Source organism: Eptatretus burgeri, chromosome 1 (assembly GCF_056783735.1).
Source record: "Eptatretus burgeri isolate ZD-2024b chromosome 1, Ebu_testis_v1, whole genome shotgun sequence".
Lineage (NCBI taxonomy): Eukaryota > Metazoa > Chordata > Myxini > Myxiniformes > Myxinidae > Eptatretus > Eptatretus burgeri.
In genome coordinates, this window is record NC_140961.1 from 114479257 (window position 1) to 114490283 (window position 11027).

Here is an 11027-nt window from a genome sequence, read left to right on the forward strand (position 1 = left end):
CGCCGATCCACCAGAGCGACCAGCGTGCCTGCCTGGCACAAGGACTACTCCATGGAATAGTCACACGATGGGCGATATAAACTTTTGTTCATTCATTAAACTTAATATTTTCTCAGCCTTTATCTATTAACATAATAAAGACTCGGAGGGAGATAGAGAACATTGTACTTTACGGTAATTCTACATATCGACGGTTCCCTGTGCCAGTGCGCATGCGCAGCCTGACCCGGAGCCAGGGATGTTGTGGGTGTTTCAACCTGTTCAATACTTGTTTGATTATTGTCGTTCCACGCTAATAAAGTGGTCGAACAAATTGAACTCTGTTCTTATTTAATCTTTATTAATTTCCTGAACGGCAAACATCATTGCCAAAACCAACTGCATAACTTGTGAATTCATCCTGAATGAAGGTTGGAAAACTCAAAAATGTTTAGTGTTGCATCAAACTATCACAATTCAACATTATATTTTAATCAGAATTTTGAATCAAAAATCAGTTACCAAAAAAGTTTTAAAATGTGTCAGTTATAATGCCTTAAAAATGTGGGAAAGAGGTAGGAATACTATTTTTTTCCAAGTTTGTCTTAAGAATAACTTTTTGAGAGTATTGTTTTTTTCTGTTTCTTTGCAGGAGCACAGCTAATGGGAGAGCAAAGGAGAACGGCTAGTGGGTAAACATAAAGGGAATTAATGAACAGGAAAAGGTGATGGAAGAGGGGAGGAAACACTAAAGCTTTTGTTTGTGTATTTTATGCTTTATTTAGAGGGCTCAGGAGTTGTTCTATGTTAATCCATTTCAACTTTCATTATTAAATGCTTGTAAAGCATAATCAGTTTGCATTCCAATTTGCTGAGGCAAATACATACATGCTGCTGTAAATACTTGAAGCCCATGGTCATGCTACGACAGGCAGGTGCGATAAAGACCAACCAATGTCACCAAGACCACCTTTATATAAAGCACATGCAGATAAGTTTATCACTAGTTATGCCTTAGTATTCTGTTTTCTGATTAAGAATACATGATTTTCATGAGGATAGACATGCATTGTAAATGTGGGTTAGAATAAGTTTGTTCTTTCCTTTCTGCACATCCTCAACTCAAACTATTTCTTGCAACACATGCACACACAACAAATTATTGCATCCATCTCAGCAGAGAATTTGTTGCACTGCTCCCAAAACCCATGCCTCGCTAACCTTCCATCCGAGCTAAAGCAATCCCTCACCCTTGACAGGTAGGTGGTGAGTTCTCGCACCACCCCGCCCACTGGATAGAACCACAGCAAAAGTCCCCCACCACCCCCCCCCCTCCGACTGAAAGAAACTGCGTTGCAAGGCAGAAAGCGAAGACCCAGCCAATCATCATCAAAGGGGGGCCCTGACCGCCTCCACCAGCCCGAACCAAGGGGGACCTGAAAGCCACGAGATGAGGTGGGGGGGTCAAATTAAAGGGTGAGACACAGCAGATTTAAATGGTTCAGGGGAGATCAGAGACAGCAGTTGAGGGGAGATCTCACACATGAAGCTTGGGGGAGATTGGAATGAGATTACAGAATCGTTCCTTCACTCGCTCTCTTTCTTTCCCGCCTTTCTCCAGACTTTCCTTTCCAACTTTCGTCTTCTTAATTATTATTTACCTGTTCTATCTTTGTTCTTCCTCAACTCATTGTTTCATCCTTTCTGCAGCTTTTTGCACTTCATTCATGGAAGCACAATCGAGCTTGATGTGATGCATCTCACCCTGACTGTTGCCACACCAACACTGAACTGCCGTCGCCTCACAAGACAGGATGAGATTTCCACTCAGCTAAGCAGTACATCATAGTCAGCCCAAGAACATCCATGGTCCCCACACAACCGGGGCGCTAATGAAGTGGAGGAAGGAATCTGAGAGGGAGTGTGCGGGAGGCGACCCCGAACCGACAACCATTGTGGTGACCACAATCATAGCCAGGGTTGTGGAAGGTGCATCACAGCATGTGGAAGACCCCTCACTACCCCTTTCTCACCACTGTTTCTGACCCCTCTTCCTGCACTTTCACATTTATTTAGGTGTCTGGATCAATTTGAGTTGAGGAGCTAAGTAATTATTTTAAGGATCCAATGGTGGATATATCACATAGGGGATAATGGGAATGTATATGTGCTTGTACATTTTATGAATATTACGTACCTTGCCTTTCCTGATTTCTCCCACCATTTCAAGTTTGAATTTCCCCACCAGTTCTTCAATTTTTTTCAATCAACGGATTGAAAAATCCGGTTCCAGGTTTGAGGCAATGGCTGCTTCTCTCAAGGGTCTCTGCCAACTTTCTCAAAGTTAAGTTTCCGGTCATTATATGTCATGATTTAACTGTTTATTTTATCACCTACATGTTTACTGTGTGGTCCGAGTTCATTTTTTTTTTCAAAAAATCGTGCTATTTTGTGACTTTTCGTCGACCTTCTTTTATCGGGTTCCTTGAGGCCTACCTGTCCTTCCCCTCTTGGTGTATGATCGTTTTTATTTGTATTCTCTTGCTATTACCATCAATTCCTATTTTCTCCACTTTTCCCACTGCCCCCCATCTATCCCTCCCAACTATACTCTCTGGTTCTTGTCTTTAATTTTTTTTTAAATCACAAAAAACAACAACCCTTTCACCCTCCATACCCATGAGTACGGATCCTTCCTCTTCCTCTTCTTCTTCTTCCTCCTCCTCCTCCTCCTCCTTATGCCGGCACACCATCTTCTTTCTATTTGAGCTGACCAACTCTCACCATTACCTTCACGATTTCTTCCTCCAACCTTCCATTCCCTAATCTTACCTAATCTTCAAAATTCCATCAAAAAATAATAATTTTCCTTGTTTCCTTTCGAACTATACACCTCCTGTAACCAGGTGTCTCTCAACCACGTACTTTTCATCGAATCATCAGCTTCACTCTGCGTTTACCGATCCAAACTGACCATACACCTCCACAATTTCACTTCAACCTTTCCTTTTCTGAATCTTATGCAATCCTTTTTTTTTTTAACTTATAACGATACACCTCCTATAACCACGTGCATCTGCTGGATCTGTTCTACCCTCAGCATTTACGATCCAAATTCACCATTCACCTCACAATTTTTTCTTCAACCTTTCTTTTACCTAATGTTATGCAATCTTGATACAATCTTTATCAAAAAATAATAATAATAATAACAATAATAATCATAATAATAAAAACGGTCTCTTATAATGCTTCATCCTCCTCTTTAACACGTGTGGTTCCCATTACTGTATCATAATTCACGACTCTTTTTCTATTTCAACAGACTGCTCTCAATTTGACCTTTCCTCCATACCTTGTCTAAGAAGTCCAACTGTTGCAACACTTCTTCTATCCATTCTCTCAATTCACCTTCATTGCATCCCACAAGAAATGTCTTTAGTTACATTTCTGAACTAATAAAAATTAAAACCCCAGTTTGGTATGCATGTTTCCTTTCCATCAATCATCCTATTTTTTCCAACTTTAGTGGCAATTCACCCCTCTCAACCCTCCCTATCAAAGCAACCATCACACTTTTCTCCCTCCAAGCTTCCCTCTCACCTTTCTCAAAAACTCCACCCTCACCTTTCTGCCTCAACACTCCCCACTCACCCTTCTCCCTCAACACTCCCCACTCACCCTTCTCCCTCCATTCACCTCCCTCACTCACCCTTCTCAATGCCGCCCCCCACCTCACATTCACAAAGCTGCCTCCTTCCCCTGCCCTCTCTCTTCCATCTCATCACTCCACCTAGTGCCGTACCTTCACGACAAAAGGACGAGGATCGTTACACGGTGGACAAAAGTGTCATTTTTGCACCAGAGCTGCGCATGGGACTTATGATTAAAAAAAAGTCATGCTCCAAAGAAATGGACAATGGGAAGGATGCTTTATGATGTCATAATGATGTAATCACCTATTATTTACCATATAAAGCTAAGTCAATACCAAATTGCACCATAAAATGTTATGATGTGATATTTAAGACATTTTCCTCCATCACCATTGCAAAAAAGTAAATAAAGCTACTGCAATGAATTTTTTACAAAGAAAAAAAACAGTTATAAAGTGTTTCCTGAGCAGACCACACAGTTATACATTAGTCACATATTAATGTATCCTAATGGTAGTACCAGACTTCCAGTGTGAGGTGTAATAGATATTGTAATAGCACACTTTTATTATTTGTCTCATCTGTTTCACGAGAATATTGCATTGTATCACCAAGATTTTTCATACAGAGATGATGATGATGTCATAATCACATCATAGCACCTAATTGGTCAGTTTTGATTACAAGCAATGATTAACAGCATATTCCTTGACCTGGAGAACATACCTGTAGCAACAAAAAACCTAACCATAGCATTCTGTGATCATATTTTCTGAACGTGTTTGTATTATTATGTAATTAAACATAATGACGTCATAAAAGACCCTTCCGGCAAGCTGTTTTTTTTTGGAGCATGACTTTTTCTTAATTCGTAAGTTGATGCAGTTCTTTGGTGAAAAAATGGTGCTTTTGTCCGCCGTGTACACTTTTTTTCACGAAGGTACCTCACTATATATATAACTGCTGGCAGTGATGACTGGGTACCAAGACGTCACACTTTGATGCAACCCCGCTTTGAATGGACACCTGACCCTGACCCATGATGTTATTTAAAAATTATTGTTCAATTGAATTTTTAATGGGATTTACAAGAATTCAATTAATATCAAATGGAAGATCAAACAGGTACAGTCCTGCATTGGAGTAATCAGAAGGAAACAAAACAAGCAAAAATCAAAGATTAGTTAATCAGGAGGAGCCTGGATAGGATTCACATTTCAGCTGCTACCCCTCCACCCTCAAAACCATCCAGGCACAACCATGTGAACCTTATTCAAAAAAAATAATAATAATAATTATTATTATAATAAAAAAGAACATAGATCAAGTATATTAAATAACTCTGGCTGCCAGACCATGTGTCTCATTAGGCTGAAATTTAAAATATGTACTGTATTCTCCATCACTTCCTTTTGTGCTGGAGTCCCACTGAAATTGCCATTTTTTCTCAATCTGGTCCTTGGCCAGACGAATAATTTCTGATGGTCCCACATTTTCCAGTTTAAGGGCATGCTTCCCCGCTAGATCACAGGCCTCATTTCCACCAATGCTGACATAAGCAGGGATCCATGACAGGTCGACCAGCAGACCGCTCCACTTCGCAATATTAACCAAATGCTAAACTTCAAGCACCAAGTCATTCCTACAACCATCCTGTAAGGATTGCAATGCCTTTAACACTGAAAGTGAATCTAAGGGGATAACCACACTGAGGGGATTAAACTCAATTATCCATTCCAGAGCCACAACTATGGCAAATAGTTGGAGAATAGTTTAATGGCAGAACATTCGAGAAGACCGAGAGATGATTAGTTAGCCGAAATTCCCGAACCACCCTGAAATCAGGGATGCATATTGCTGCAGCTGTCTTTCCAAGAGAAGGTTCTTTGGAGCTATCTGCATGTACATGGTATGATTGACTCCAATTTGAATTGATAAACTCAATAGCCTGATTGCATGTCACTGCAGAAATAACCATGTCTGATTTTCCTCAGAGATCCACATGGAGGCGAGGGGATTCAAGGGTCCAGGGGGCCAAAATATAAATTTTATGGTGGGGGTTGACCAGAAGGGAATCCAACCCCATTTCCTCAGCATTCATTTTACATGCAAGGCCAAAAGGTGAGAAAGTGGAGTTCCCGTCAAGCTTTAGATCAGTGTTTCTCAAGGTAGGGTGCATGCCCCACCGGTGGGGCGTGGAAATATTTTGGTGGGGTATGAGGATTCAGAATTAATGAATCAATATATGATCACTTTCACAGCTTTGCTATAAGTTCCCTTCTTGGTTAACTCAGCCATTTCTGGTGGATTTATCTGAAGTACCAGAGCAATACCAAGAGGAGTTATGTGAGTTGCAACAAGATGAGTCTGTGAAAACTCTTTTTAAGATAAAAGGAACCATGATGTGGCTGTCTGAGGAGAGTGAAAAGAAATACCCAAACTCGACTGCTTGGGCAAGGGAAGTATTGATTAATTTTTCCTTCATATTATTTAGTCGAATGTGGATTTAGTGTTGTAACCGATTTGCTGCAAGCTAAGAGAAATCGACTGGAAATAACGAAACATGGTGATTTAAGGCTGAAACTGACAAAATTGGTTCCTCGAATCAAACAAATCTGAAGCCAGCGTCAAGGGCAGGGCTCCCATTGAAGTGAGTCGCAATTGAATAAAATTTGCAATAAAGTTTTAATAAAGCCTTTTGAATACATATGTAGTATATACTGTAGTGTCTCCAATCATGGTGGGGCATACGATTCTTTTGAAAATTAAAGTGGGGCGTGGGACAAAAAAGGTTGAGAAACACTGCTTTAGATATTTTAGATATTATATTATAAACACCTGGTGTTGGCTTAATAGTTAGGGTGGTGGGCTTTGGATCCCAGAGTCCTGAGTTCAAATCCTACTCAGGTGTTGAATTAATACCAGGTGGGGTTAACTCGAGCTGTCATCCTTCCGAGGTCGGCAAATTGAGTGCCAGCATGCCGGTATACTGTGTCGGAGTGGCGACTCATCCAGGATTGTGCCCAATAGCCAAAGAAACTGTTTAAGCAGCACCAACGCTCTGCACAGAGTATGGTCTCAATCTCCAATCTCTCTTTAGATATTCCCAGCAGTTTGCAAATAAGGCTTTACCAGGATGGTTATCCCCAGATGAGGTAGTTCCAGCCTAATATTTCATTTTCAAAAATTCCCAACGGAGAGACAAGGGCATTTCGCCCGCTTCCACCAGAAGGGCAGAAACAGGAGTGCTGGTAAAAGCACCTAAACAGATACGGATGACTTTAGACTGGACAATCTCCAGTTTTTTTCGATTGCTCGTGGACATATCCCCAAGGACCAGGCCACCATAATCCAGATAAGAATGAATCATAGCTTTTCATTCATTCAAGTGGAGTTCCCGTCAAGTTTTAGATGTTTAGGTAGTAGATTGGAGACAGCAACCGCCCAGGGTGGTACTACCGTACCGAATTAAGAGCGTTGAAGTGGTGTCCGGAACCATCTTACACTCTCCGTGTCAGGATTGCTGGTCTTACTTTCTGTCTCACTCAAACTACAGCTACCAGCTATCAAACTTTAATCTCTCTTTCTTGCAAACAAACATCATATACTTTTTATCATTCATTTTCCTTACTCATTTTCCCTCCTCACTTTATTCATGCAGTTCTTTTATTGAAGGCTTGGCCTCAATGAGGACTATTCAGTCCGTGCCAGTAGCCTTCAACATGAAAACATTTAAAAATAACAGAAGACTGTCACGATGTGCTCACTACTCAGTACCAGAAAGACAATGTAATAAATTAATGCTTTAAGCACATTTACCAGTCAGCTTCTTAACATGGGGAGTCCAGGTTAATTCCTTATCAAAGATGACGCCTAAGAATGACACTTCAGAAGATGGTTTGAGGGAAGTGCCATTAACTACCATCACTATGTCCTCAATCCTTTTCTTGTGAGAAAATATGATGAACTTTGACTTGTTGCCTGATCGCTTAAATCCCCAGTCTAAGGCCCATTGCTCGAAAAGACGGATATTGTTCTGGAGTTTTTTTTTACCCGAAAGGACTAAACTCTTACAACAGATCCACATGGCAATGTCATCAGCGAACAAAAATATCTTGCTGTGGATCTTGGAATGGGAAGCGACATCATTAATCACAATATTAAAGAGAGTTGGGCTTCGGCTGCTACCTTGGAGAATGCCCTTATTTGTATGAAAAATGGAAGAGAGGTTCTGATCCACCCTCAACTGAAAGGATCTATTAGATCAAAGTCCCTAATCCACTCAACCATTCCTTCATTAATCACGAGGTTGATTATCTTATTAAGGAGGTCATCTTTCCAAACTGAATCATATGTCTTATGGATATCAAGGAACACTCCCAGAAGAGATTCCTGATTATTTAGGGATTTCCGAGTCTCATTTGCCAGTGCTGCAATGTGGTCCATAATGGACCTTCCCTTTCTGGACCCACTCTGGAATTTATACAGGAGATTGTTCTTTTCCAGGAAGTAAACCAAGCGATTGTTCACCATCTTCTCCATTAATTTGCAGACAACTGAAATGAGAGAAATTGTACGATATGAAGATGCGGCTGTGCTATGTTTCCCATCTTTTAGGATAGGGATTACAATTGAATGTTCCCAATCATAAGGAAGTTTCCCTAAAGCCCAAACATTATTGAAGAATCTAAGGATCACACCCAACACCCTATCATCCAAGTGCTTGAACATGAGAAACTATAACAGATCTTGGCCTGGGACACTATTCCTCGCCTTCTGGATTACCTGTTTAAACTCCAGAAGAGTGTAGTTAAGATTAAGTGAAGAATTTAGAGACTGAACTGCGTTGGTAGTCACCAGGAATTGATTTCCTAATTGGGGAGTACGAGCTTCCAACTCATCATACTTTATGATTTTGGCCCCACTTCCAGCAAAGAATTGGCCCAGGTCCTCTGCATTGTCGATATTTGAACAAAAGGTTTTGTTCTGGAAAATAATTGCCGGAATAGACTTCCATCCAGATTTCACACCCTGCATACTTTTAATTATTTTTCCATATGGTTTTAAGTGGGGTGTCCAGATTAATTGAAGAACAGAATAATTTCCAAGAGGCAGTCTTTGCTTGTTTAAAAGTCCTTTGAGCATGCGCCCTTTTCCTTTTATACTGAACAAAAATATAAACGCACCAACCTAAATATCTAAGTCAAGATTGCCATTATGGGAAAATGGTCAAACCGATGATATGTTTGAGCAATGGTTCCTTTGTTTTGCTCAAGACAGATGTTCCCATTGAAATTGACCACTCTGAGTGTGTGGACTCACACGTTGAGTAATCCTTCCCATGAGCACCATGGGGCTTGACAGAGTGATGGTCAGTGAGCGTGACCAGGACACAAACACTCCCTATAACTTGCCCTATAAAAGGCCTCCCCAAAATGTGGACTGGTGCCAAATGTCAACATGCCACAGATGTCACAAATCTTGAGGGAGCGCGCCATTGGCATGCTGAATGCTGGGACGTCAGTACGGGCCACTGCAGCACACTTCAATGTCCACCACTCCACCATTAGCCGCCTGAGAACGCACCTCAGAGAGACTGGAAGCACCGTGAACCGCCCACATGCTCGGCGACCACGTGTGACCACCGCCGGTCAGGATCGTCACATGAGGCTGCAACATCTCCGGGATCGACTCCGACCGGCCACGAGGACTGCCGATGAGACTGTCGGGCTGCATAACAGGCGCATTTCAGCCCAGACGGTGCGTAACTGCTTGAGGGAGGCCAACCTCCGAGCCCGCTGACCACACCGGGGACTCGACCTCACTGCAGTCCGGCGTCAGACCCGACTGAACTGGGCCAATGTTCACTTGCGCTGGACCCTCGCACGATGGAGGAGAGTGCTGTTCACCGATGAGTCGCGGTTCCAGCTGTATCAGGCTGATGGCGGACTCCGCGTCTGGCGTCGGGCTGGGGAACGCTACACTGATGCCAATGTCCTTCGTCGGGTGTCACACGGTGGTGCCAGTGTTATGGTGTGGGCAGGCATATGCAATGGAGAGCGCACTCGGCTTCATTTCATTGAAGGAAACTTGAACGCGCAGCGGTACAGGGACGAGATACTCAGACCCATCGTCGTGCCGTTTGTGCGCCTTCACCATGTGACGTTTCAGCACGACAATGCTCGCCCCCATGTTGCCAGGATCTGCATGGACTTCCTCGGTGAGGAGGACATTGATGTCCTCGACTGGCCTCCATATTCTCCCGACACGTCGCCCTTCGAGCACCTTTGGGACGTTCTTGATCGACGCGTACGACAACGTTACGCAGTCCCAGAGAACGTCCGCCAGCTCTGTGTGGCTCTCCAGGAGGAATGGGAAAACATCCCTCAGGCCACCATCGATAATCTGGTGATGTCCATGCGCTGGAGATGCACCGCTCTGCGCGACGCCAACGGTGGACACACCCGCTACTGACTGTGTGAACTCTGACAGTGACACCTCGGTTGTGTCGGCTGTTGTAGCGCAAAGACTGTCGCGAGAATTCTCAAGGAACTCTTTGAAATTTAATGCTCAATTGTCATGGATTCTATAACCAAATTGTTGTGAAGATTTAGTATTAATGAGTTCGAGGTAAAATAGTAACAATCGCTTGGTGCGTTTATATTTTTGTTCAGTATATATTCTACGACATTCTACAACCTAAGGGTTCTCCTTTATCTTTTAAGAGCTGCCCTTCTTTCCTGGATCGCTTGTTTGCAACCTTCATCCCACCAAGGGACTTCGATTTTCTTACCCACTGAACTTCTGGAAGTTGGGATTGTATCCCCACCTATGTTATTCATAATTAGGCCAGGAAAACATAATTAGGTATCCCATAATTCATAATTAGGTCATAATTAGGCCAAAAACGAAATATAGCTATCGACAATGCCTTCCTTTACTTCATTGGAACATCAACATGAGAAAAGACCCCAGTCTGCCTTGGAAAAGTTCCAATACAACAAGCCAGTCCTTGTGTGTCCTCAGGATCTCTTTCTAATTTAAAATTTGTGATCACTGGAAAGTGATCACCTCCGAGATTGTCGTCATGGACCTTCCAATGACATCTTACTGCTTCACTTGATGAAATGAGAGTGAGATCCAGAAGGGACATCTTCCCTGTAGACGGATTAATACATGTGCCCGTTCCATCATTTAATACAACCATATCAAATTCATCAATCAAATCCTAAATACATTCACCATTTCTATCCGTGATTTTAGAGCCCCAAATAATGTTATGACTGTTGAAATCCCCACAAACAAGGACCCCCCCCCCCACCTTCTAAAAGCCTCCTGGAGCCTCTTGGGTACCAATGGTTGGCAGGGACTGTAGAAATTTATAATAGAAAC

At 42.4% G+C, this 11027-nt stretch overlaps 1 long non-coding RNA gene across 1 annotated transcript in view; it reads right to left on the minus strand.

The window, feature by feature from the left end:
- Positions 1 to 335: 335 nt before the first annotated feature.
- LOC147035220 (uncharacterized) overlaps positions 336 to 11027 on the minus strand; it is a 30081-nt gene continuing 19389 nt past the window's right edge. The window contains exon 3 of the long non-coding RNA XR_015061771.1: positions 336 to 400. This is a non-coding gene — a long non-coding RNA (uncharacterized LOC147035220). The remainder of the gene's footprint in view (positions 401 to 11027) is intronic.